Consider the following 26,541-nt stretch of genomic DNA (forward strand, 5'->3'; position numbering starts at 1 on the left):
GTCTTCTTATATCGCACGACCATGTACAGACATAGATCATTTATAATATGGATCCCGGCGAGCAGCTTGATGACGAGATAATCCTCGTACCTGATCAAACATCAACGTCCACCGTTTCTTAAGTCGGGCTTTACTAAATAGACCCATTGTGCTTTATGTCGAGGGAATCAATTTCAGAGCGTTTCATGGCCGACTGCCCCTCTTTCACTTCATACGTAAGAGGCACAACATCATTTTTTCTCTTTCAAATGTGATTTGAAACATGAGGCAGAATAATGATGGGCATATGTCTAAAAAACAAAAAAAGAAGTGATGAGGAAACCAAAATAATGCAACTGCAATAATATGCAATGCATGACAGTCTTTGAAACATAAGTCTTTAATTATTTCAATTATGAAGACAACCACATACATACAGTTAACTTAGTTATCTTTGGAGAAGTAAATAAGGAGAAATTCACTATTTCAGTGTACTGTGCATGTACTGCACATAAAAGCAGGTCAACTTTATTCACAAGTCAACGCAAACGCTTCCAATTCGACCCTGACTAAAGTCGAAGTGGTCCCAAAGGGACCTGAATATATACAGTATGTGGTGTGTTTCTTTATTTGTATACATATTTATGTATACTTGTCTGTATACAGTAGGAGTATAACACCAACACTAGACACTGTAACCTACACAGAATTATATTCACTTTTAGCAAACTCTAATGGCAGCTTCAGTCCAAGAGTGAGACATTCGGATTCAGCTGTCATGCAAATCATTTGTTAACTTCTGTCTGGAATTAGTCACAAAACTTACTTTACTTCAATTATAATATAACAATGGTTTAATTCATTTTTATGTGGGGATTCTATTGTATCAAGTCTTGATCTATATGAATGTGTGTGTGTGTGTGTGTGCCTGTTTATAAGTAGAGCAAGGTGGGGGTGCAGCAGTCAGGCATATAAAGAGACCACCTTTGGGAGCTGCAGTCTCCCTGATGGATGGCCTACCCACAATACAACATGCACCCTCGTGTAATACCACCAACCCAGCTGCTCGTAACCCATGTTCCACTGGGCTTCACTGAAATAAAACACATTCTCATCTCTAAACCTGGGGCTGCTGCATATTTAAGTTTAGATATGGAAAACTATCTCTACGGCACAGCCAGTAGTGGTAATATATATACGTATTTGTTGCTGAAATACAGATTTTTATTCCGAATGAAACCGTGAACTTCGGCGTTTTGCAAATGAAACGTATTACAAAGAGAAAGAGTCCCCTTGTTAGACGCCGTAAGGTAGGATTCTGTAGGAGTGTGAACAAGGCGGCTGGTGTGGTGGTGGATATACTGCGTGCACAGGCTGAAGACAAAGGATTTCCATTAGCTTAACAGTGGCATTCAGAACAATTTCCCCCGGTTTTATTGTTACAATGTATAACCTACGAGCGGACCTATATATTAACTTTTATAATGAGCACTGGAAATATAGGAAAATCACAAGCATCATAGGCAGTGGCCACAAGGACGTGATGAGCAACACAGACTGAAAAGAACCGTCGGAGTAATTAGTCTGCACCAAACAGGAGGCCCACTTGTTACAGGTCATTAACAACTATGAAATGTATAATGTATTTGCATCCCTGTGCCAGAGCCTTTAATTTGTCCGCACACATTTGTGCTTATGTACGTCAGAATTTAGGTTTTGTACAGATTACTTCTAATGATGCAGCACTTTAGAGGTAGAACACGTGAAATATATGAAAACAACACCACAGTTCAGTCACGAAGGTTACACTGAAACAATACAAGCATGCAGTTCAGGCTTCGTGTTGTTATTATTATACGTGTTCATTTTATTTTTTTTATCTAATTTTGCTTTTTTCCTCATTAGGTCTTATGAGTGTTATTACATTACATGTCATTTAGCAGAAGCTTTTATCCAAAGCGACTTATAAGGGGTGGAGTTGAACTTGCGACCATGAAGTCTTTGCACACAGGGTCTTAAACACTGGCAGTCTTAACCACTGAGCCATTACACCATACAAATGCTGCGTTTTAGTAAATGCATCGGGGGCACATCAACATATAATCTGAAATGACTGAGCTACACAGAGTATTTTTTCAGAATCATTCATCAATAATACCATAATAACCTTTCCGCAAAATTTAAATCAAGGGATTTGAGAGAGAACATGTGTGCCATAACCAGCAGCTTTGAGCAATCAGATCACATGGCGGTTCAGAGAGAGTACATGCTCTTGTTGGTAGTTGGTCTCCACATTCCCTGCTTCAAGGTCAATTCCAGTGCTAGAGCATAGGTAAAAACATCTTATAAAAACACCCTTAATCTCAAAATGTGACTATGTAATAACATGTAAAAGGGAACTACATGAAATCAACTGTACTCTATCAAAAAGAAGAGGTGTTTAACAATCAACACGATTAACATTCAACACAACAAAATGCACTAAAATGTAAAAAATCCTATAAATGGTCAAAATAGTTACAGCACTGAGGAGGTGATGATGTAATCTGTCCACCAGGAATGGGGCAAATCTAAGTGAGGATCTGCAATTGTCCTAACATTTAGTACACATTACATACTGTACCTGTGTGACTGACATCGGCATTAAGTCTGTCACACGTAAAATTCACCTTGCATTATCATCAACATGCTGCAGAGAAACCGGTGTCGAGATGCAATGGGGAGGTTGCTGCCTCACACCTCAGCCGCTGAAGGATCCACACTTTTCTGCAAAAAAAAAAAAAGAGAGATTCTGCACAAGCAAAATAAAAAAAGGTATAAAGGTAAGTGTGTGTGGGTGTACTGATAGTACACATTCTTATACAGATTGACAGCGCTTGTTCTACTGGATGTGAATAATTGCCTGTTATTAAAGAGACCAAATTAAATTGTATATTAGATGTACTGGAGATACTGAAAGCCTATTATTTTTACCAAAGAATGTCTAAGAATTGCTGAAGTGTTGTGTAACTGAAAACTTACTTAACATGTAGTGAAAATGTTTAAATAGATGTAACAGTCTGTAAAATAATGGGATGGCTCTCTGTGGTCAAGGGCAACAGCAGGTATAGAGGTACACCATTATATAATGGTACATATAATGGTCTCTGGGTGAAGTGTTGACTATTTTGTCATTTTCTGAATTGCAGAACTATTTTTACCTTATTATGATCATAATGGGGGAAATTCAGTGCTTGCATGATGCACATCGGAACAACACCTTTATACAATGTTCGAAAACCAAACTGTCAGCACAAAGCTGCACTGTGATTATTGACATTATTACAAATAGTATGTAACACTAATGCCATTAACATTAACATGAGTACAGAGGGTTACTCTCGCTTTCTCTCTGCTTCAATTCCTGGTCCTTCACTTCCTTGTTGCTCCTTTTTGTCTGTGGATTAGTTATAACATGTTCGTTTGAATATGCTTTTCATTAAATCTTAATCTGAGGTCATATTACACTTTTTCTCTGCCTCTGAATGAATGAAGAGGCAAACACAGCCATTACATTTTCTAACAATGCTTTTTCATTAAACAAGTGGATAAACAGTCAAGGACACACAAATAAATTCTACTTTACTTCTCTGCAAACCATGGGGGATGTTGTATTTGTACATTTTGTACAGGAAGTTGAACTTGTTGAACTTGCGACCATGATGTCTTTTGCACACAGGGTACCGGTCTTAACCACTGAGCTACCCCACCCCTTAACCATGATCCAGATGTGTTTATTAAACCCTACAATTATTTTGTGTATTTTTGTCATGGGAGAGAGATTGATGTTGTGAATGAAACACACATTATTTCTCTAGCCCTAAATAAATGTTTCTGTGCCTGAAACTAACCAAATCTAACTTATCAGAAACATGAGCTCACGTGTATCTGTGGTTTGCAGAAATGTACATTCTCAACATATGACTGGTTTTTGTAAGAATTTACATTTTGATGGATTTTCCTGATAAAGTTCAGATGATAGTTATTATGTTACTAAAGAAAAGAAACGAACAATCTATTTTTTTTATAGTAAACATATTTGCTGTTGTCGAAGTAAACAGAAACAAGATAGTTTGAGACAGGGTTGGACGCAACGATAGATGAGAAAGTGACATGGCATTATTTGAATGTTTACTTATCACTTTCAAGTTTAAAAGCCCCTTTGAAATATACCTCAAAGGTTAATCTTGAAGTTTGTCTTCCCTCAGTAAAAGTACATACTGCATCTCTGTTGCCCTTGCTTTAGAATATTTAAATTCCCACAACTTCACTTTACAGAGTTTGTTGCTCAAGTTCTAAAATATCTAATCAGAGATTTACAAAGTGGGAAGGGGGGGGGGCATAAAAAAGGGAATTAAATCTATTTCATTAAAGTCACTGACCCAAATAGAATTAACCAGTGGCCTGGAGGAACCAAGTATGCATGAACCTTCAAATATTAGGAGGATACTCAGTGCTCTGAAGGTGGCAGAGAGCACGGAAAACAAAGACGGGCTGAAGAGTAACATTGTTGGTTAGTTTCCCCTGACTTTAAATTCACCTGTTGGTGTTACATTTTCTGATATTAACTAGATTAAATAATGAGAATACTCTTTAATATTCAGATTTTAACCTGGTTAAATAATCAGATGAAGACAATTCTGATATTAATTGGATGAAATAATCAGAATACTGATTATCTTTCATATTCTGAAACTAACCGGATTAAATTATCAATATGATATGACTATGTTTTAAATTCTGATATTAACCAGATTAAATAATCAGAATTCTATTTTAATATTCAGATTTTAACCTGATTAAATAGTCAGATGAAGGCAATAATCGGAATACCGACAATGTTTAACATTCAAATACTAACCAGATTAAATAACCAGAATACTTTGTGTCATATTCTGATATTAATTGGATAAAATAATCAGAATACTGATCATGTTTCATATTCTGATACTAACGGCATTAAATTATCATAATGACTGTGTTTTAAATTCGGATTTTAACCTGATTAAATCATCAGATGACAACAATCTGATTACCCACAATGTTTTTTTTAACATTCTCATATAACCATATTAAATAATCTGAATAAGACAATCATGAGAATACCGATTGTGTTTAACATTCTCATACTAACAATATTAAATAATAAGAATACTTGTTTAATATTCTGATATTAACCAGACCCAAAATAAAATAAATAAATAAAATACTCGTACATTTTTTCAAGAAATGGGAACAAGAAAGCACTCCATTATTTTCACTATGATTTATTAATAATTAAATATATGCAAAGTGTTTTACACCGTGGTTAGTTTGTGCACGATAACATTGCATCTTATTTATCATTTTTTGCTTTCTCTACTGATCGCTCTTTGAGTTAATTGATGACCTTGGCATGTCTTTCCTCTTGGCCACTGTCTGATCAGAGAAAATGGCAAAATCATTATTAGTGAGATCAGTCGCTCCTCTGCTCCTATTCACCACTATTCATCACATCAAGACTTAATTGGATTGCTAATTGATGTGTAGAAACCCATGTAATTGCACTAAAAGGCACTTTTCTGCTGGCCTACTATTCGCTAAGGGGGTGGAGTACACTCAAGCTTCCAGGCATACAACCCATCCAACACGGTCACATGGTCAAATATGTGACATCTTACCACACACAAACAGCCCATCTGCATCAAGGTTTGATGTGTTGTGTGTTCAGATATGAATTCACTATAATACCATGGTTGTTACGAGTGGTTATCATTGATGTCTATCATCTCAAAATCTGTTTGGCTATTCTCCTCTGACCTCTGGCATTAACAAGGCATTTTAGCCGCTCACCGAATATTTTCTTTTTTGGACCGTTCTCTGTAAACCCCAGAGATGGTTGTGAGTCAGAAGCCTTGTAGATGAGCAGTTCCTGAAATACACAGAGCAGTCTGTCTGGTACCAACAACCATTCTACATGCATCCATTTATTATCTACTGCTTTGTCTTCCACACGAGGGCCACAGAGCTGCAGGAGACCAAATCCCAGAGTCTCAGCTGACATGCAAAAGGCTGTGTACACCCTGGACAGATCACCAGTCCATCGCAGGGCCAACACACAGAGCTGACACTCTGAACAATAACATTCACGCTTACATTCACACATACGGTCAGATTGGAGCAGGGGTGTCAAACTCAAATGACCTGGGGCCAATGAGCATCTAGTCTGGTCAAGAGGAGGCCGGTCTAGGGAAGAAAAAGGCAAGAACTTGAAATTAAAACACAATATACCAAGATATTCATAATGATATTTTGCAGAATTTCAAAGTAAAAGTGCTAATTTTGATATGGGATGATCTATTTCATAATAAAAGCATTTTTATGATGCAAAATAAATCTCTCTCTCTCTATCTCTCTCACTTTATATACATACATATATATATATATATACATACATATATATCTCAAAAACAGATAAATACATTTAAAAATCACAATAATGATGTTGTCATCTGTAATTAAAACATCAAACAAGCTTATATGTGTGATTTAATTCAGTGTTGAATGTAATACATACAATAATGTGATAATTATGACCAAATTGAAAACATTGCTAGCAAACATATTTAGTTTTATATTGTTTAGTTTTAGTTTTATATTTTTATATATGTCTTATATACCTGCATGTTTTTTGGACTGAGGGAAGAAACCGGAGTACCTGGGTAAAACAAAGGGAGAACATACAAACGTCATGCAGAAAGGCCCTTGTTTGGACTGGGTTATGAACCCGGGTCTTTTTGTTTAAATGCAGAGTTGGTTTGATTGGATTGACCGATATTATGCCTTAACAAGCAGTTGAACTTGAAGTTCACAAGTGTGCCTAAAAAGTGGCCAGTGAGGGTATGTATCGTTACCCTCTGACACACAAGGGACTGTGCTCTGTGAGAATTCTACCAGTTAACTGAGGGCATGCATTTAAAATGAACACAGTCAATCAACCATGTAATGAACCACTCATTAACGAGTGGTCCTTTTCACAAGTCAAATTTTTTTTTCTAAGTCCGCTCTGTGACATTATCTATGACACAGAGATGTGGAAGTTGCAATTTATTTATGCTTCAAAAACAGCTGGAGGGTTTACAAGATTTTCAAATTAAAAAAGTTGAGTTTGTTCCCTGTTGGCATTGAAATGTTTGTATTTATTTTCTTCCATTGAATATGTTCATCTTATCACAATATAAAATTCACACAGCATTTTCCTGGCTTTGTACTTCATTATGTATGATTTAGGTTTGCACGTGGTGAGATACAGATAATCAATCACGGAATGGTTAGGGAAGATGGCAGCCAGGTAATGGCATTCATTTGGTATTTCAGCTAATTAGTTGTGAAACCAGAATTAATTTATTTACTACCTTCTTTCTCTTTCTAAAATTAGACACAAATGTCATTTTCTCTGCAACCACCGCTACTTTCAGTGAAATGTAGAGAGGCGACAGAAGGAAGGGAGACAAATCTAGGGAGAGAGACAGACACCGGCGACGCGACTGTGCAGATGTTACATAAATGTCAACATTGGCTTCCATCTCCAATCTAGCGAAAATCACATCATCAAATATTTGCTAGAGCCGTGGATTTTCCTCTGTGTGTCAGTTCTCACCCAGTCACTTCTTGTCAGTGTCAGACTTAACAAGGCAGGCAAACTGCACAGAGCCAGCGGACTGTCAGGTGCAGCATATCGACACCTCATGGGGCAAAAAAGTCAATCTGTGCTGACAAATGCTCACTGCTGCAGTGCCAGTCTGGTTGAACCCCAGGCATCTGAAATGGCAGGGAGGACAAACCACAAGTCTGCAGAGGAAAATTAGAACAAACTGTCAGACCAACCATGAAACTGTCTCTATGCAGGAATTTGAGAAGGTGACCCCCCCCCCTTGTGCAGTGTAGGCATTTTGTTTTGACTTCTGTCCCTTTACTTTCTGTCAGTGTTTTGTTTGCCACGGGTTACAGAGCAGGGACCTCTTGACCCATAGCGAGTTGGCTGCAAGGTGCCATTCGGAAAGTGTCTGCCATGGCAAATCACACTAAACAGGGGCTTTGTCTCTATTGTCAGATCCACATTCCTGCCAAATCAGGAGCTAAGTCACACCTGATATTCATGTTTTGGTCATGTCATGTCAGTTTTTAAATCAGAGGTTCATGGACATCATCTGCAGCCAGGCTTCGATTGAATGTTTTATTATTTTCCTCTCAATGGGAATAGAATTTACAAAATTGACATCATGTGCTGTTGAAGAGCTGAAACCGAATTGAGCCAATTCACTTCTCAAGAAAATATTTGTTGATGAAATAAATCAAGTCAGAAGTAGGCTGCTTACATCCTACTAACGCAAGTCCATTTTATATACAGTCTATGAATAAGCAAAGGAGTGACCATATAATAATATTATATATTATACAGCAGTCAGAGGGTGCATTAACACACACATGAGATCTGCACATGAAAGCACAAGCACCTGCAATTTAACAAACATCTAAAAATAAATGTATTCTAGCGAAGATGATCAAATCAAGAGGGTTTGGATAGTCATAAGATTATAAAGGTACCTGAGTTGCCATTTCAGTGACTGGGTTATGGCAGCAAGACTTATTGTTCTAGAGGCCATTCTTGTGATCTTCCATGTTGAGAAAGCTGGCAGTGATTTGGAGGGAGGACACATCAAATCAGGCAGACAACTGAGGTCAAAATGAACCCGGACCATTCTATAAAAGTATGACATTTATGGAAACAATACAGACAAAGTACACTCCAGCTCTATGAACGTGTATGAATTCCTCCAGCTGCATGCTCTGCTCATTTCACAGTTCAGTGATTTAGAGATAAAGGTAAAATTAGTTTTCCTTGATTGGGCAGTAAGTGGACTGATCTTGCATCTTTCCTCAGGTGCTCTAGTCGAGCTTCCTCAAGATAAACCAAATGTGAAATGTGCTATTTACACACAAATGTCAGTCACATCTAATTGTCACAACCGTATTGCAGATATATGTGCTTATAGTTTCACACATAGATGATTTTGTGTACATTTCATAATTTGAAACAAGGACAAAAAAACATAACAAACCTGTGATAACTGCCTATCCAGTGTGCATTCATATGAAAAAAAACCTATGGGAATAGTGTCCACAACAACATAGTATGGAAGGTATGATGATTTGCTATTCAATCACAACTACATGACTGGAGCAAGTGAAGTATTGAGAGGGAGGTCACTGTTGCCTTGTGGGAGATTGTTGCTGAGGAGTACAAGAGTGCTGCATTCTCAGCTTACATTAGCGCACACCTACACATGCCATTCTCTTTGGGACAAGGCGACGCATACACAAAGCATTCACTTCTGCACAATGGGACTGCTAACCCTCTCTCATCTTGTCCTTCTCACTCGATTCCTCCCTCCCTCCCTCCCTCTGCTGCCACATCCTCTTCTTGCCTCTTCTGCTCAACCTTTGCTTGTGTGACAGCGGCAGACAATAGTTTGTTAAACATTTACAGGAGTTCCACCTATTAATTAGCAAGAGTTCTCGAGGCCTTTGATCCCATGTCCCGTCGCTGTGGATGGCTTCTTGCTCTTTGAAGGTGGCTGTGATGGAAAAGCTGCTTTCATCTACCCAAATCCTTTGGCGCTTGCTGTGTGACTCAGCTTACCTCACCACAGGCCTCTCAGGGGGAAAGACCTGCCCCTACAGTTGTGCACTCTGCTTTGCCGCAGCAGTGGAGTTTGTGTGTGGTAGATACTAGACAGGGAATCTGTGTGCAGCAATGGCACATTTTTAAGGATGCGTTGATTGCCCACAGCTCTTCACATGGCGAGGGTGTCAGAGGTCAAGTCTTCCAGCTTTATGTGAACATTTTAACCTTCTTGTGCAAGCAATGCACAACATATTCACTTGTATTACAAGGTCCATCTGTTGTATATACCTCGAAGCGCCTGCCCTCTCTCACCCTCACAGTCTGCGTCTCAAAGACTACACTGCAGGAGTATGCACCTGTGATTAATAAGGGATACTTGAAAAGGGACTGGGGCATTAGTTAGATTAATTAGTTCATGAGATCAATATAAAAGTGGATGAATAATGAATGAAAGAAAATGTATTCGTTCAGCACGAGGACTTACTGCTAACAGTCGAATGTGAGCGGTTGTGCAAAAATATCTTTGGCATGAGCAGAAGTACAGAACATGTCACACAAAACACTTTTTTGAGCGTGCTGCAAGTCTGCAACACTGGGACAAATTGTTGAAATATTGAATTCAGATGGCTTCTCTTTCAATATTCCTCTTATCATGCAAATGCTACACTTCCCCAGGTGCACTGAGTGGCACAATGCAGGATAAAAGGGAATAGAACTTATTATTTTTTCTCTATTTTTCAAAGGCACATTGTAAGCTGCACAATAGGGGTGAACTGCACCATTTACAAATCAGTTAAGCCTTGAGGGAAATCTACTGTTGGATGACATTGAAGTTGAAAATGTAGAGTGAGGTGGATGCTCTGCAAACCATACATCTGAGTAGTTGTACCGTGCATTAATTTAACGGGGAGTATGTCCCCCTGTGCACAAAGCTAGAGCAGATGCCTCAGAGAAGCTGCTACTGACAGATATCAATTTTTAGATTTGACTACAATGAGGGAGACAGAGATATATGAAATTCAAACATAATCCATGCCAGTTTAGAAGTAGTGCATCGATTCTGTCTGCAAGACTGTGTTTTATCCTCTGTCAAATAGTGGTTTTGCCCACTAAGCTCTTTCAAGATGATGTTACTCACAATTGGGGCTGTGTGCTCAGTCTGATGCAAAATCAAAGCAGATTATATTCAATGCTCTAGCTGACAAAAGTGAGTTTGTTAATGTGGACTGCTTATGAACCCATATGTGTGTGTGTGTGTGTGTGTGTGTGTGTGTGTACAATAGTAGGCTGGTGCCATGGGTTTTGAGTAGTGGAAGCAGTCATTTCAACTTTCCATGACATTGGAACATTGTGTTTTTCCTGCAGAATTGCAGTGTGCAAGTCAAAATTACACTAAACCTGTTGTGCCATTGCACATGTTTGGATTTGATTCAACCATTTTTAGACTAACTTTCACACTGTGGGCTTATGACGATTCCTCTGTTCAGTTTTCTTTAGAACATATTACATTGTTGGTTGATTAGCAGAGCAATTAAATCCCACTGCATGTAACCACAGTCATAAGTTATGGTGTATTATTCATCAGCATGAGAATAGAAACAAAATACTTTTTTGTTGTAGTTGTTTCTCTTTAATATTTTATTTATTGTATCACATACTGCATGATATTCCATACTCCTCTTCCTGCCCTTGTGTAGTGAGTCAACTGTAGCAGTAGCCATGGCAATAATGATAGCACATAATTAGGGTCTCATATCCCATAGTTCCTTCCATAATTACAGTCTCCAAACCCAAAATCTCAATTTGCATGTTTCTCAGTATGAGAGAAACTCATTAATTGTAGACAATAAGGATTAGGAGAATGCAAAGTCTAACTGTAATGCTGGAGCCAAAACTGAATAGGTCTTTCTGTTTGCTGTAGCACAGACATCGTCATTAGCCCCACCTTCTTGAAGTTAATTGTGATGAAGAATGTGCAGATGTAACTTGGATGTCTCTATCCAAAAAGCTGAATATATTCAGTGAAGCATTCCCATGCTGTGTTTATGTGTTGACTTTTCGTTTGATGAGTTGACCTCATTTGGCCACCCTTTTTTCTTGCCCACGATTACATCTGTGCTCTCCATATAAATGTAGCTCGGGGACGCACACAATACAACATATTACGTCCACCCCATGCTTGTAAGACAGACCAAGAAGTGCAGTGATGTAAATTGACAACGTGTAGACTGTGCACCCACATGTGTAACCAGATCAGGTAGAGGGGGTTGCAGCTCCACAAAGATGGATGTTGCTTGTACCAAAGAGTGTCCCAGAGGAGAAAACATTTATTATCCTGAATTTTTCTTTCAGATCATTTCTCAAATTAAATAAGTAGGGTGCTGCTGCAATACTGGCTATAGAGAAAATGGGTGAAATATTAATCAGGAAAAACTCTATTACCAGGACAGGAATTAATGTAGGAGGAAGTTGTGGCATGATGAATGGATAAATGAAACATGGACAAAAAAAAAGGACAAAAGCTTTATAAGAAAAAAATGCAGAACCAAGTAAACCATGACAAGCGCAGTCAGCAAATCCCAATGTGAGTGTCCACATACTCCCTCAAGAGTTACTACTCCATTTATTTACAACTGCCTGTGGGAACACAAGCAGATAAACAACTACAGCTGTCCTATGAGAGTCAGAGTCTGGTGCCACAGCCAGGGCCTAACCGAATGATTCTGAAATGCATGATCAAACACACTGTTTGTAACTCTATTGCATGTAAGTACCAGACACACACAAATGCATGGACAGCAAAGCGAAGCAAAACCCCTCCCTGTCTAGCGCTTAATTTCCAACCTGACAAATACGCGTACTCAGCCTTCCAGAAAGCCTCCCTCTCCACAGATGGAAATAACACTTTCTCCTCTGAAGTATAATAGCAACATCTGTCTGTGGTTAATATGTTTTTGATAAACTTCCATCAGGAGATATCTACACTGGATAAATAAAAAAAATAAAAAAAGTAAAATGAATGAGCCGTTTATTTGGGATTATACATTCAGCAGACACTTTATTAGGTCCACAGGACTCCTAATAAAGGGGCAACAGTGGCACCTGGTGTGGTCTTCTGCTGCTATAGCCCATCTGCTTCAATGTTGTGCGCCTTGGTATGCAGATGGTCCTCTGCATGCCTTGGTTGTAATAAGTGGTTATTTGTTGCTGCTGCATTATCACCGTCGACTTTGTATTATTTCAAACCAGTCTGGCCAGTCTCCTCTGACATTTGGCATCAACAAGGCATTTTCACCTAGAGAACTGCTGCTCACTGGATATTTTCTCTTTTCCAGACCATTATCTGTAAACCTTAGAAATGGCTGTGTGAAAATCCCAGTAGATCAGCAGTTTGTGAAATACTCAGACCAATCTGTCTGGCACCAACAATTAATCAATTAAATCATTCTGATGCCTAGTTTAAACTTCCGCAGGTCATCTTGTGCATATCGACTTGACTAAGGCCCCCCTTTTACTCCTGACATTGCAATGCGCTTTATGTGATCAGACAGAGCTTCACCACATGGTATTAACACTGGTGTCCACACTAAGGTCAAATTTCTATCTAATCACGGTCATTCCCCCCTTATGTCACCTCCCCCCTCCTTTTCGCTGCTTTCACATTTTGCCAGCAACATATTTCCGCTCACGCCGTTGTTGTGGGTGGAGCGGAGACGCATCAGAGACTCGTTGCATTTACACATCTGTTCAATGTGGTCACAATACATCTCTGACCACCTCCCAAAGTGGTTTGGAAGATCAGAAAACAATCCCTCCTTGGGTGTATTTACACCTGTACTTACATGTGGTCAGGTGCTATCCAATTGCAATCCGATCACAGAAAACGCATTTTAATGTCAGGTGTAAAGGGGGCCTGAGTTGCAGCCATGTAATTGGCTGATTATTTACATTAACAAGCAGTTGATTAGATGCACTGTACCTAATAAAGTGGCAAGTGAATGCAGGGGTATTTTAAGACTTACAGTGCTTCAAAAGCCCAGGGGTGGTTGTGAGTTTGTTGATATTTTCACCACAAAGACTCAGCAGAAGAGGCAGCATCAGCATCCTTATCTTCATAATTGAACATAAAAACATTTATCAATTTACCTTTAGCTCTACAACTTTGAGGGCATTATAATAACCCACAACACCACAATAGCATAGAAACACAAAAGTGTATTTGTTCCATATTGCGGGGTTATCTACACTGCTCCTGAACAGATGTCTCTGATCCCCTACAGACTACCCTCCCATTATGCATTGCCAATGCAAGATCTGAAATTGTTATTGTGTGTATCCCACAACTTAACATTGGGGAACAGGGACAAAATTGGATTAAATTGATAATCTAGAAGCCTGTTTTAGCATGCATTGAAGGATATATTCAAGAGGGTGGCAGTAGATTGTTCAAACAGATGGACTGGCTTGTATGAATGTGCCTTTTATTCTACTCTTCAAATTCTGGGAAAGAAATCATACGATATGGAAATCATGTTAAATTTGTTCTGTGTGAACCTGTGGATGAAAGATTGTGCAGTTCCATTAGAGCACTGGCTGACAGTAGCATTGACAGTATGCAATTAGAAAATGACACATACAGGAGTATGTGGTTGTCGTAAAGTGGCTTTCAGTAAAAAGAGGTGACACGTTTGGCAACTGCTGGTATGTGTAGGTCCTTTTTGGAAAAATGAACCACCGTATTTATTATTTACCGACTTCATTGTGACAGTGTGCAGAATATGCAATAAACAAGAAGCATTTAGAAAAGGTCAACTTAAGTTGGAGCTAAAGGATGAATACAATAATAATAATAATAATTCATTGGGAAAATGGATAAATCACCAAATGAAATGGCATATTTGGCTCTTTGCATACTTTTCCTTGATTGTGCAGAAGTGCAGAAGGAGTAACAAACGTGGTTACAGCAGTAAATCTACTCTAGAGGAATCTAAAATGTTGCGTGTGCGTTCAAAATTAGCTTTCACTGTCAACTATTAATGATAAGCTAAACAACAAATAAACATTATTATCATTATTCTTGTTATTATTATTCACCGTCACACTGTGGACATTATTTCTAGACATTGTCACTGTCGAGAAGTAATGATAATGTTCATATTTTATCTTTCAGACACCACCTACATTTCTTCAGACGCTGTCTTTTTACCGCCAGTTAATTATTTTGTAGCATTTACACAGAGGTGGGGATTCAGATCATGTTGGATTTGTGCTCAGCTTTGGGTTAAGAATTTGATTACTTGGAATTTAAAAGAAAACACTTAACATTGATGACTTGCTGGGGATTCATTTGGACTTTAGCCTAATGACTTAATTCTCCCCAAGTTCACAGCAGAAAGATCTTGGTCGGCAGGAGCAGCATTTAGAGAATGGCATGGAATGAAAACCTAATTTTGCTTGCACTTTTTTTGGAACAAATGGCTGTAACTTCATGTTCAAGTATCTAGAGGGTAGATTTTATGGTGAGAAAAAGAGAAGCGGGTGATTTATATAAGTATTACAGCGATGATGTTGACATTCTATTAAGTTCAAGTGACACAAAAGTGACTCTCGCATATCTTGTATTTCTGAGAGGGCTGTGTGGGATTCAATCTTATTACAGAAAGTGCTGCTTATCAACTACAAAATTAAAAAAAAGAAAGAAGAGAAAACGATAATAATAATAAAAACGGCTGTTTGAGAGCAAGGGTGTGAAAATGTGTTATGTTGCAGTGGAGTATTAACCTAAGCATATTTTGTTTCTGTCAAAACCAATCAAAGCTTCAGGTTGTGAACCCTGCAAGATTATACAGCAAACCTGAAATGATTCCCCTTACACAACTTCAAAGAAAGTGGTACAAATTACATATGACATATTCTCCCAAAGTAATTGTCAAAAGGAATATTGTGAAGCAGGGTGCAAAGAAATTATCTTCCCTGCAGTCTTTTTTCGGGAGACTGGATTTGAGTGTTGATGCGGAGAGAGAACTAAGTAGTCTGGTTAAAAAAAAGCACCCCAAGAGACATTAAAAATGAGAAGAAAAAGATAGAAAGGGAGAGGAGTAGTATTACAAATCAAAGTTTAAAAACATTAAAAAAAAGAAGTCTCCCATTGGGCCCTTTAAACACCGTTGTCATTCTAAGTTTGTTTACCCAAATGTCTGTCAATGTCAAAGTATTCCAGAGCTGCAGGACTAGACAGCTGTGAATTGAAGCAGTAAAAGAGGGCCTTATTGATCATACCTGTCTATGCTAGGGGACAACTGAGCTGAAAACATCCAATGTGTAGTGGATGAGTGCATCCTCGCTGAGCAGCATAGGTCACATTGTGATGCCAGTCCAATTTCTTGTGGTAGAAGCTTGGGTGATTCCTCATGTTGTTTTATTAATGTTGCCACTGGCAACACTACTTTTTATTTCTATTGTTGTGTGTAATTCCAAAGGTAGCTACATGCTTCATTATCACTGTGACAACAAAGCCTATTAGCTGCCATGTGTTTCTGTTGTGGTGACAATACCACAACTGGTGTGTGTGCGTGTGTATTTGTTTTAAATGAAGCTCTGGCATAAGTTAAGTCAGGAAAACGACACTGATGCCTGCTTTGATCATTATTTCATTATCATACTTCCTGCTTTCAGAACCTCTCAAGAATCTCACGGTTAGCTGTCCATCAGCTGGTCTCGGCAGCCCCAATAGCTCTGCAATGCGCCAAACTCGTAAGCCAATCATATTTTCTGTCTGCCATAGTTATTTAATTCTGCTGTCTCATAAGGTCAACTCTCACCACTGTCTGGACTTCAGAGATTTTCCAAGCCACTGCTTCTGTCTTCGCTCAGATATCTCCCTTCTTATGTCCAAGTGCTAAAGACTCCTTTAAGTCTGTCGCTACACTATTCTGTTCAGTTAACATATTCATCTCTTCAATCTGTAATACATTCCATTTCATTCACTCTCCTGATTGAACTGCCTGTTTCGGGTACACCATCATAACTGTGGGGTGTGTTTGATTGTTGTAACTGCCCGTTGGTTGAGCTCTTTACCTTATATGATAGTACAGGTTACTTGTCCCGGACCCTAAGTTATGGTCTGTGAGAGTGTACCAACAGCAGACCTCCTTTGACGCGATGCTAACAACTGCAAAACCCACACAATTGTTTCGCCTCTGAAATTGGATCAATACCACTTGGACAGGGAGTTTAGAAGCATACTGCAGTGATTGCTTGTGTTTTCTGTGGACATTCTTTGTCTTTTCCCACAACTGTTAAGGCCACCCACTGGTTCGATTCCCAGCCTGGGACCTTTTTGTGTGGAGCTTGCATCTTCTCCCTGTGTCTGTGTGGGATTCGTCCGAGCTCTCCGGTCTCCTCCCACCATCAAAACATGCATTGAATGTTGGACACATTTGGTCAGGTTGGTTGCTCAGTCGCAGCGGCTCTGATCAACCCTCCATGTGACCTCGTCATTTCTTGGTGCAATTTCAGTTTTATAATGATAATAATAATAATAATAATAATAATAGTACTAAAATAACTTAGACAAATCCTTTCCTTCTCACTGCAGTTGTCAAAGATTGTAAAAATGTAACTGCTTTCTACAGTATGCTATTGTGTAACTGAATGTAGATTCATATTCAACATATTCTTTAACACAGGTTCCAAAGCCTTTCAGCCACCAACCCGGAAAATAATGGTGCCAGGGACTCAAAACCTTCATTATCCCCAGGGGTGGTTTAAGCCTGAAAAGGAGATTGATTTTTGCAAGTTCACACAAAAATCACCTTTGTGCACATGTAACGTCGTTTTAGTGGCACTGTAAATGGACCTACTGCCACTGATGCTGTTACTAATCTGTCATTATCACCACAGGGTCCGTGTGGGGATAAAACTAATTGGGTGGCTGATTAGTTTCAAGGTTTAATTTGAAGTTTAACTAATTTACCAACCAAAGCGTTCAAAAAGGTAAGGTATATAAAAGAAATAGTCGATAGTATAAGGTTGCTTGAAATGATAATACTCACACAAAGTTCTACTCACATTTAGGCACTATGTTTGCACCTCTAATGGTTTGCCCTGTTTGATTATACACAAAAGCAATAGCTTTACCAAGGTGCAGACGGTCCCACTATTTACAACCTCAAAAACCTCTGGTCTTCTTGGGCAGTTATGACAGCAAGGTGAATTGCAATAAATGAAAGAATTGGTCAATTACCCCTCAATTTATAGTTGTCTTTGATTGGGTGGATCAGTAGCAGCTGCTCAGTGCAGGTGGCACACTGCTAGGGCTGCCGACTAAAGACTCCACCTGGATTGTTTTACATTTTTGGCACAGAAGACGGACCCCAACATAGAGTTTACCTCAAACCTCAAAACGAGCCATTTTGAACATACTGCAAAGAATACTCCTACTGCAGGAACCTGCATATTACAAAATGTATAAATATGCTTTGCTGCTTTTGAGACTTCAGTCAAAAATATGGCAAACTAGTTTAGATGCTTAACAACAGTTACACCATTTCCTACTCAAAATTGTCCCAATCCTTCATCAAATCATGACCCTTTAAAATGTTCACTCGGAAGTTTACTGAATGAAAAGAAGTAATAACTGTAATAAATGATGCAGTTATTACATTTGGCATATGTTGCCATTGCCAATATTTGATGGCAGGGTAGCTGTGTTCAACAGATTGGCTACACAGGCTGATTTCTGATTTTTTTCTTCGGCACACAATGTGACAGAACATCTTTTTCTTTTTTTTTTTGACACAAGTCAATAGTCAGCTCCATCAAAATAGTGTGATTGTATTCAGTTTTGGCATCTTTGCTGCTTGACCTGCTCTTTGACTGACAGTTGCTGTCCTATCAGGTGACCACGGCCAAGTGACACTTATACTCGCAGGGTGAGTGAAACAGGTCTGCTCACAGCTGTTATTGATGACTATAGAATCATTATTTTCCCTCATCAGTGTGTTGACCGAGAAAAAAAAGAGACTGTAAAGCTCCTCCAGTGTCCAAAATACCTAGAGCCACAAATCAGATTATGGATAATCCTCTGATTTAGCTTTAAAAGCAAATGTAAATTTAATGCAAGTGGGAGAACTTGACCCTGAAGGCAGTGTGACTGCTATCTTTGACAAGCTTCCAAGCCAAATGACTATGTTACTCTTGATTTAATTTTTTTTGTTTCACTACAGTAAGTGACAGGACTTTTTTGTGTCTCCCCTACTCTATTTCCTTGTGTCTCATTTGCATAATGCCTGATGAAATTGAGTTATCAGTTTGTAGCAATCTAATTGTATTTTTGAGGAAAAGAAAAACAGTGAGCTATACAGCGTTGTAAGAAGTACTGATTTAGAAAATTAGGTAATGGTTCTTTGAAAGCCCATTTCAATAAAGATCCCACCACCGAGGTCCAACGTTAGGATTTTAGGAATCTAATTTCTACTAGAAATTAGGAACGCTTAGGATTCTGCAAGCAGAAGTAATAAATCATCCTCCAAACTTATTTTGACCACATACTTGAATTCTTTTTTTTGAAAACTGTGGGCCTGGCAAAGGCAGCCAATGCAGTGACCTCCCCTCTATCTCTGCCTCCCACGCCTCTTCTGTCTGAAGAGTTGCAATGGAAGATAACTGCAGTGGCTTTGAACGAGGACATGATGTTATTAGTAGTGGTAATACAACGCTCTTGACATGCACATAATTGTCTTTGGCATAATGTAAAATCATCACAACCCAATGTCAGGAGTTCTCATTTCCAGCAAATCGAAAGTTGAGTTCAATTACAAAAAGTAAAACTTTGATTAATTACAGTCTGTTACCATCGCTGGAGGGGGTGAGGTGGAGTAGTCGGCAGCTTTCAGAGAAGCCATCAATTTGCCTTCAAATGGAAGTTTTAAATTCAAAGCTTCCGTTTTTAATGCATGTTCACGTCAGAAAAGGAATGTCTCTCCTTGCAAGGAAGTGTGTGATATTACTCTGTCACTCTAAGTTCCGGTTATCATTTCCTCTCAACCGTCCACACTGGAAGAACATAATGGCCCTTGTCTCATCTCCTCAGCCTTCGATCCGCCTTATTATGCCCCCGCCCATAAACCCCCCACCCCCACCCTTCTCGCAAAAAAAATGGCATTCTGTTTTTCCTTGGCTTCACAATGAATAAAATGCATACTTTTAAACTCAAGGGCATCTCAGCCTAGTTTTGAATACCAAGATCCCTCTGTTACAAAATGAATATCAGTCCACAGTTGAATCTCAATCCACTTCTGGAGGGTAGGGTAGGCAATCTTATCCTGATGGGAGTCCTCTCTTTAGGGCGAATACTGTTAGCTCCACCATTGATAATGTTAACTGCTTGAGCCAAGTTTAAATGGCCCATAAAATGTACTTACTAATTGATGCAGTGTAAAGGGCATACAGCACTGGCAGGGACTCAGCCAGAATGAGAATAGGCCAGTTTAATTTATAAAACCACATTTAGGGAGGTGGTAGCACAGAATTTTACATGATGATGAATTGTCCTTGTACACTGAGATTCTTAACTTACAATAACATTTATTTACAATAGAGCAAAGGCACTGAGTGTATTTACTTAGTGCTTATGCTGTGGTGCCAGACGGTTTTGCAACTGTAAATGTAACACAGAAATACAGTTTAATATCAATTTACCAATTTCTACTGATTTGATACCTCCGATGGCCTTTTCTGATGGCCAGGACAGTTACATGAAACATAATCTCTACTGAATATTTCCCAGATGTGCACTCAGTGTGCTACAATGACAATGTGCTGTGATAGCAATGGAAAGAGATAGGATGACAGACAGAGTGACTGGTTGGTTAATTGGTTGATTGGAGTGGGAGCTGCATTCCACAGCTACAGTGTTCAGTCTTTTGTGGTGTTAATAAAACACATTTTACAGCCTGTGGCAAGAAGTGGCCTTTTTGTGGTTTTTTTTTTGGTTGGATCTCTTTCCAGAGGTAAAGGAGGAGCATGGCAGTGTCTACAGTGGGGTGGGCTACGCTACACAACTGGCCTTCATAGCCAGCCAGTGTATATGTATGGAAACATTAATATGACTTTATTACATGTCATCAACTTTGTTCTTTTTCTCCAAACTTCGTGCCTTTCCTCTCTCTCTCTGTGTCCTCATCGTGCAGGCTGCAGGATCCAGATCCAGTTTCAAGGCTAATATTATTATTATTTCATTAGCAGTAGTAGTATTGCCATCATTATTATGCTATGATTAAAATTTATATCAGTTTAATTTTTATCAACAATCTATGCTACTGCGTGCATACATGACATTGTAGTACTATAAACATGTCATAAATGATTCAGAATTGTCCTGTCTAAACTTCATACAACTGTTATATATCTGCTCCTGGTCTCTCTCCTCTGTCCCTCGTTCCCTTCCTTGCAATGCCAGGCTTTTGTGAATATCTTTACTTATTCCCAACCTAAAATAAAACTCCATCACACTATGTCCATCATGCAACTTCAGCCCTCTTGCGTTCCTTTTTACTTACGCAGCGCTCAAGGTAATTCATGGGAATGATATTAACATTATTAATTTTGTGCTCACATTAAACCTATTTTGTGGCCACAAATTAGTATTTTGTGCTCATGTTATATCTATTTTGTGGCGACTACTGAGAGTTTTTTTCCCCCCATGTCATTTTCTGGGGCTCCGTTAATCATGAGCAGCTTAAGCAAAAATTCACATTTCTGACACTGAAAAATCAGTTAAGTAAACCTAATGAGTTTGATCGCCCGATCACAAATCTTATTACACAAACTGTTGAGGTCTCAAGAAAGAGTAAAAATTGATATGTTTCTTTACTTGCTGTCTGATATATAACATCTCACACAATTAATTGGAATGAACCACAGAATGTATTCCATAGACATTGTGATTCCTGGAGAGAAATGGAATTACTCAGACACAAAAGCAAAGGTGCATCCTTTGCAAGCGAGCCCAGTTTCATCTCAGTCTGAATAATGCACTCGACCACAGAGATGAGATTTCCTTCTTAGCTACAAAACCACAAGCTGAGCTTGTTTCAGTTGATTCAGACAGGCTATTGAAGGTCATCATTCCTCATTTCCATTTTAATTCAAAAAACTCATCTTGCTGTTGAGCTCTTCATACTAAAATCAATTTCTAATTGTCACTTATTTCAATAGATTTTGACTTTGGTGATGATAATAATAATGATATATATAAAAAAATCGGCTTTTCATGCCGTCCTCTATCAAGTAGAGATTTTGTAATTTTGAGCCACCTCACAGAAATTATGGCTGAATAGTTTTGTCACTAATTATACATGCAAACACAAACAAACTCACACATGCCAAAATGTAGATCATGGCAAAGTGCTGACACTACTGCTGTTGGGTTTGATAGTTCAGCCAAATGACAAATGAGAAATATGACAGTGTTCTTGGACAAGCATGCAAATTAGTTTTGTTCCTAAATAGAATGGCATATTTGCCAGCCAAATACAACATTATATTCCAAATGGATATCTAGTTTCATTAATCACGTTTGGTTAAACATTCATTTGGTGTCTGTACGGAGAAAGTATTTGATACATAGTTCACATTAGCTCATAAAGTGCCACTAGGAACAAAACAAAGGTAATAGGCACAATTTTGGAACTTTTCTGAACTTTTTCATCACATCTCATATAGTCAACTAATTACCATAGCCATTTATTACATTCTGACATCTTCCAGCACTAATTAAATACAACAGCTGGACGGGTTCCCAAAACAGAGGCTCAATTGCAATAACAACACATAGAATGTGACATCACTCCTGCTCAAAACAACAGGAGCCTATACAGTATATACAAATGTAACATGTGTTTTCTGACATGTTGTTCGGGGGAATGTTGTGTATTGCACCTTTATTATTAATTTTTCATTAGTGTGATGCCATCTTTCTCTGCTGGTATTTCTTAAGAGAAATAAGATAAGATAGTCCTTTATTTGTCCCGCAGTGGGGAAATTTACTACTGCTTAAACTTACCCTCTTAGAGGCTTCTTATACGTGTAAAGGATGCAGCAAAACCTCAAAACTGGGGGTGGAAAAACAACTTTCAACTTTCAAAAGAACAACTCGTAAAAAATGAGTGTGTACTGCACAGAAAATGGTCACTGCTTCTAATTTGCAGTCGTGATCATTGTGCTTGTAGAGCATTAGAAACTAGACCAACTAATTGCTATACATTTGTTAATAATATTTTGATAAAAAGGTGTGGATACATTGTCATATGTAGACAGGAGTGGCAATTTCCCGCAGCCGCTAGAATGTTATGTTAGTTGTGTGCATGTCAGGGAGACTCAGCGGACCCCGTCTGATATGGTAATTACACTAAATGGAGCTGGGGTTTTATGTTGTTGTTGATTTTTTTTTTTTTTTTCCTTAGAAGATAAACAAGTCTTCATTCACATACTGGAGAAAGTGAAAGACGTGCCTGCAGAGACAGTAACATTGCTAGATTTCCATAACCTCCAAGACAGGCTTTGTGTAGTAACACAAAGGTTGATTGATTACCTCTAAATGTATTTTGTCGCAGCGGTACAAGTATTCCAGGCCATATAGCAGCTAACCTTCAGTCGGCTGAGAGCAACAATTAACTGTTGTCAGGAAGACAAAAAAAAGAAAGAAATGCGGGTTAACAACAATCTTACTTGCAATTTGTGGAGCCTCTTCTTTAGACAATAAACAGTGTTTCATCAGATTATCGTTCATTGCTGTTTATCCCCAATGTGAAATGTCTTTGTGTCATGTCCCCTTCCTATACATTTAAAATAATGTATTTCATGTGACCCTATGCCACTTTATCAGAGTGTCTTTTTTTTGTATTATTTAATGACTGGCAAAGGTACAGGTTGGCAAAATGAACCGTTGAACCTATATGAACTGCATTATTGTGTGATTTATGGGGAAATGTACTTAATTGAAGTGAGTAAAATAACTTAAATCTGTTAAGTAATTCCAATTTTCAAACAGAACAAAATTATGTAGAATTTAGTTGAAAATGTCATTACAGTGAATATTACAGTCATGTAAGAAGTACTTAATATTTTCATGACTGTTTGTTTTTTTTATATGAATGTAATCACGTAACATTTACTTCATATTTTCATGATGGGTAAGGTTAGTAGTATGTACATTTTACTTGATCCTGACAAGTCAGTTTTACTCAAAATTACAGAATTACAATTTACTTATAAATTGAGTGCAAATTGTTACAAAGATTTGTTTTAAGTAGGTTATTTGAGTGTGTAGCTGTGCATCTAATTCCAGAACCGTGGTAAATTTAAATCTTAGATCTGTATTTGATATTTTCATCTTATGCATGTGGCTTCTTCTTTTTTTTTTAACCTTCTTTGCTCAAGCTCAAAATGCTATAGTCTGCTCCTTATCTCTCTGTACAAATTATGTCAAATGTATTTGTCTGTTTGAATTGTGAGTGCTGACAAAATGTGGTGTTACATGTTGCTTAGTGACAAAAGGCCCAATGGAAAACTATATATATTTAAGTTATATTTTGGTAGTGCACACTACAGTAGGTTTGTAACTGCTGCAGCGTGTCAGATATAAAATGTGGAAGATTCAGACTGGCGGCTCTTCCTTAACTGTACTCTTGATGTGAAGACAAAATAAAGGGTCAGGAAAATGCTTTGTTCTGCTGAGGAGGATATAATGTGTCATATATGGTGGGTGTATGAGAAAATTGCCAGAGCAACACTTTTCTCATCTCCTCAACCCCTGAAGCTGTGGCACATGGAAAATGTTCAGAAGGAATTCCATATCAAGTAAGGACAGTGTCAGTACTCTCTGAAGCTTCTCATGAAAACCCCATATGCACACAAAGAGCTGTAGGCTCCCAATGAGACCAGCAATTTCACACACTTGGTCTCTCAGTTGCACGGGATAAAGATGCAAGAAACACTTCATTTCAACTTAAAAAATAGAAAAATAAATAAAAGTGATAGCAAGTTCCGAGACTGATTTTTAAACTTTGTATTTATTTGGATTATAGGTTTTGCAGGCAGATGGCAGCTTTCAGCACAGTTGACATTAAAATTGTTTTCGGGAACCATGCTCAGGTTCAAAATCAATATAACACTTTTCATACAAATATAAATTGTAGCACAAAGTGTTTTACACATTAAATTCAAGTGCCCACCACATTATAGACAGAGACATACAGAGACAAACAGACACACACCAAAACAGCAACACGGTGTTCGGGTGACAACACACACAATGCTATGGTGCCAACAAAAAAGACAAGAGGCAAAAGAGATAAGACACAAAGCTGTCAGGAAATGCCATTATCAACACAAATTAACACAAACATTGAGGGATTTAACCTCAAGAAGCATACAAGGAAATCACTTAAATAGCTTTTATTATTATACATTATTGCACTTTACAGGCCAAACAGAGGCCATTGATGTTAGTCAGTGTTTAGTATGGTTTCAATAGCAGTTTTAGGTAGGCTATGTTGTTTTCGCACTTAAGGTGGGACATTACACAAAAAGTAACCATGGTAATAAATGACATCATCAACTACCCTGTGTTATCTCCCCAAAGGCAATCTCATTATCATGTAGTGTATGAAAAATATTACATAAAAAAAATAAAACAACTGGCATTTAAAGGATTCAAATGCTGAAAATGCATCTTTTAAGCAGTGTATTTCAAAATGACCATAGGCCATGTTTCATGTTTACATCGGAAATTTAAAGTGACATAATTCCTTCCTTAGTGTTCTGTCAAACTCTTCAAACTTCTTCATCCACCTGGCTGTCCTACTTTTTCTTTGCCATCCTCTTCCTTTGGATACACTCCTGTACTTCCTTGTTCCCCCACCAAGTTTCCTTATCTTCTTTCTTGGCGGTTTCCCTCACCATGTTTGCTGTACTTTCCTAGTCGCCTCTAAGAGGCTGTTCCAACTCTTCCCTGAACTCTGCACAACATTCTTCCTTTTTCAGCTGCCACCATTTAATCCTTGGCTTCACCTTCACACGCTCCATCTTCTTCACTGCCTTTTCACAAAATCTATGACCATCTGTCCTTCTGCATTTCTCTCCTTAACCCCATCCAACACCTCCTCATCACCTCTGTCGCCTTCACCAACAAGCCAATTGCAGTCACTACTCACTCTCCCCGGGGAACATTCTTTACCACTTTATCCAGCTTACTCCCGAACTTGCCTTTCTTGTCTAACTGACAACCAACTTGCGGGGCAGTTAACAGCTTGAATCCACCTCCAATGCGCTTTGCTGCCCTTCCACCTGGTCTCTTACCCTCCTCTCTCATCATATCAGCCAGCTCTCTCCCTTTTGCCAGCTGTAGTCCCGACATTTAAAGTCCCTCCTCTTACCTCGACACTCCTATCCTTCCTTCTGTCTCGCTGTTTCTCCCACACACTGGTGTGACAAGTGATTATTGTGATCGATCACTGAACATGTTCACAATTTAATCTCATGCACTTCGCAGTAGCAACGATGCACTGTCACGCAGAGCTGAAGGATAAGGTTCTTCAGACTACACTATTTACTTTTATTTACATGGCTTCAGATAGCGTTTTGCTACACTGACACTGTTCAGCATTATCCAGTCTTTTGAAAATTCTGGAGACCATCCACACGAAAGGCAACATGAAGCAGTTCATGGGTTCTCTTTTAAAGTGTTTCACGCTTGGTAATATTTTTGCTAATGCTATCATATATTACTGTGCCATCTCCCTCAGGCCAGGTTTTTGTTGGTTATCTGCTTTCCACTGCCTTAAAATAGCAAT

The 26,541-nt window shown here is 38.5% G+C and overlaps 1 long non-coding RNA gene across 1 annotated transcript in view; it reads right to left on the bottom strand.

Annotated features, from left to right (window-relative positions):
• Positions 1-322: 322 nt before the first annotated feature.
• LOC131461094 (uncharacterized) overlaps positions 323-26,541 on the bottom strand; it is a 75,483-nt gene continuing 49,264 nt past the window's right edge. Inside the window, exon 3 of the long non-coding RNA XR_009240441.1 lies at positions 323-2,745. This is a non-coding gene — a long non-coding RNA (uncharacterized LOC131461094). The remainder of the gene's footprint in view (positions 2,746-26,541) is intronic.

Source organism: Solea solea, chromosome 6 (genome assembly GCF_958295425.1).
Source record: "Solea solea chromosome 6, fSolSol10.1, whole genome shotgun sequence".
NCBI classification, from domain to species: domain Eukaryota; kingdom Metazoa; phylum Chordata; class Actinopteri; order Pleuronectiformes; family Soleidae; genus Solea; species Solea solea.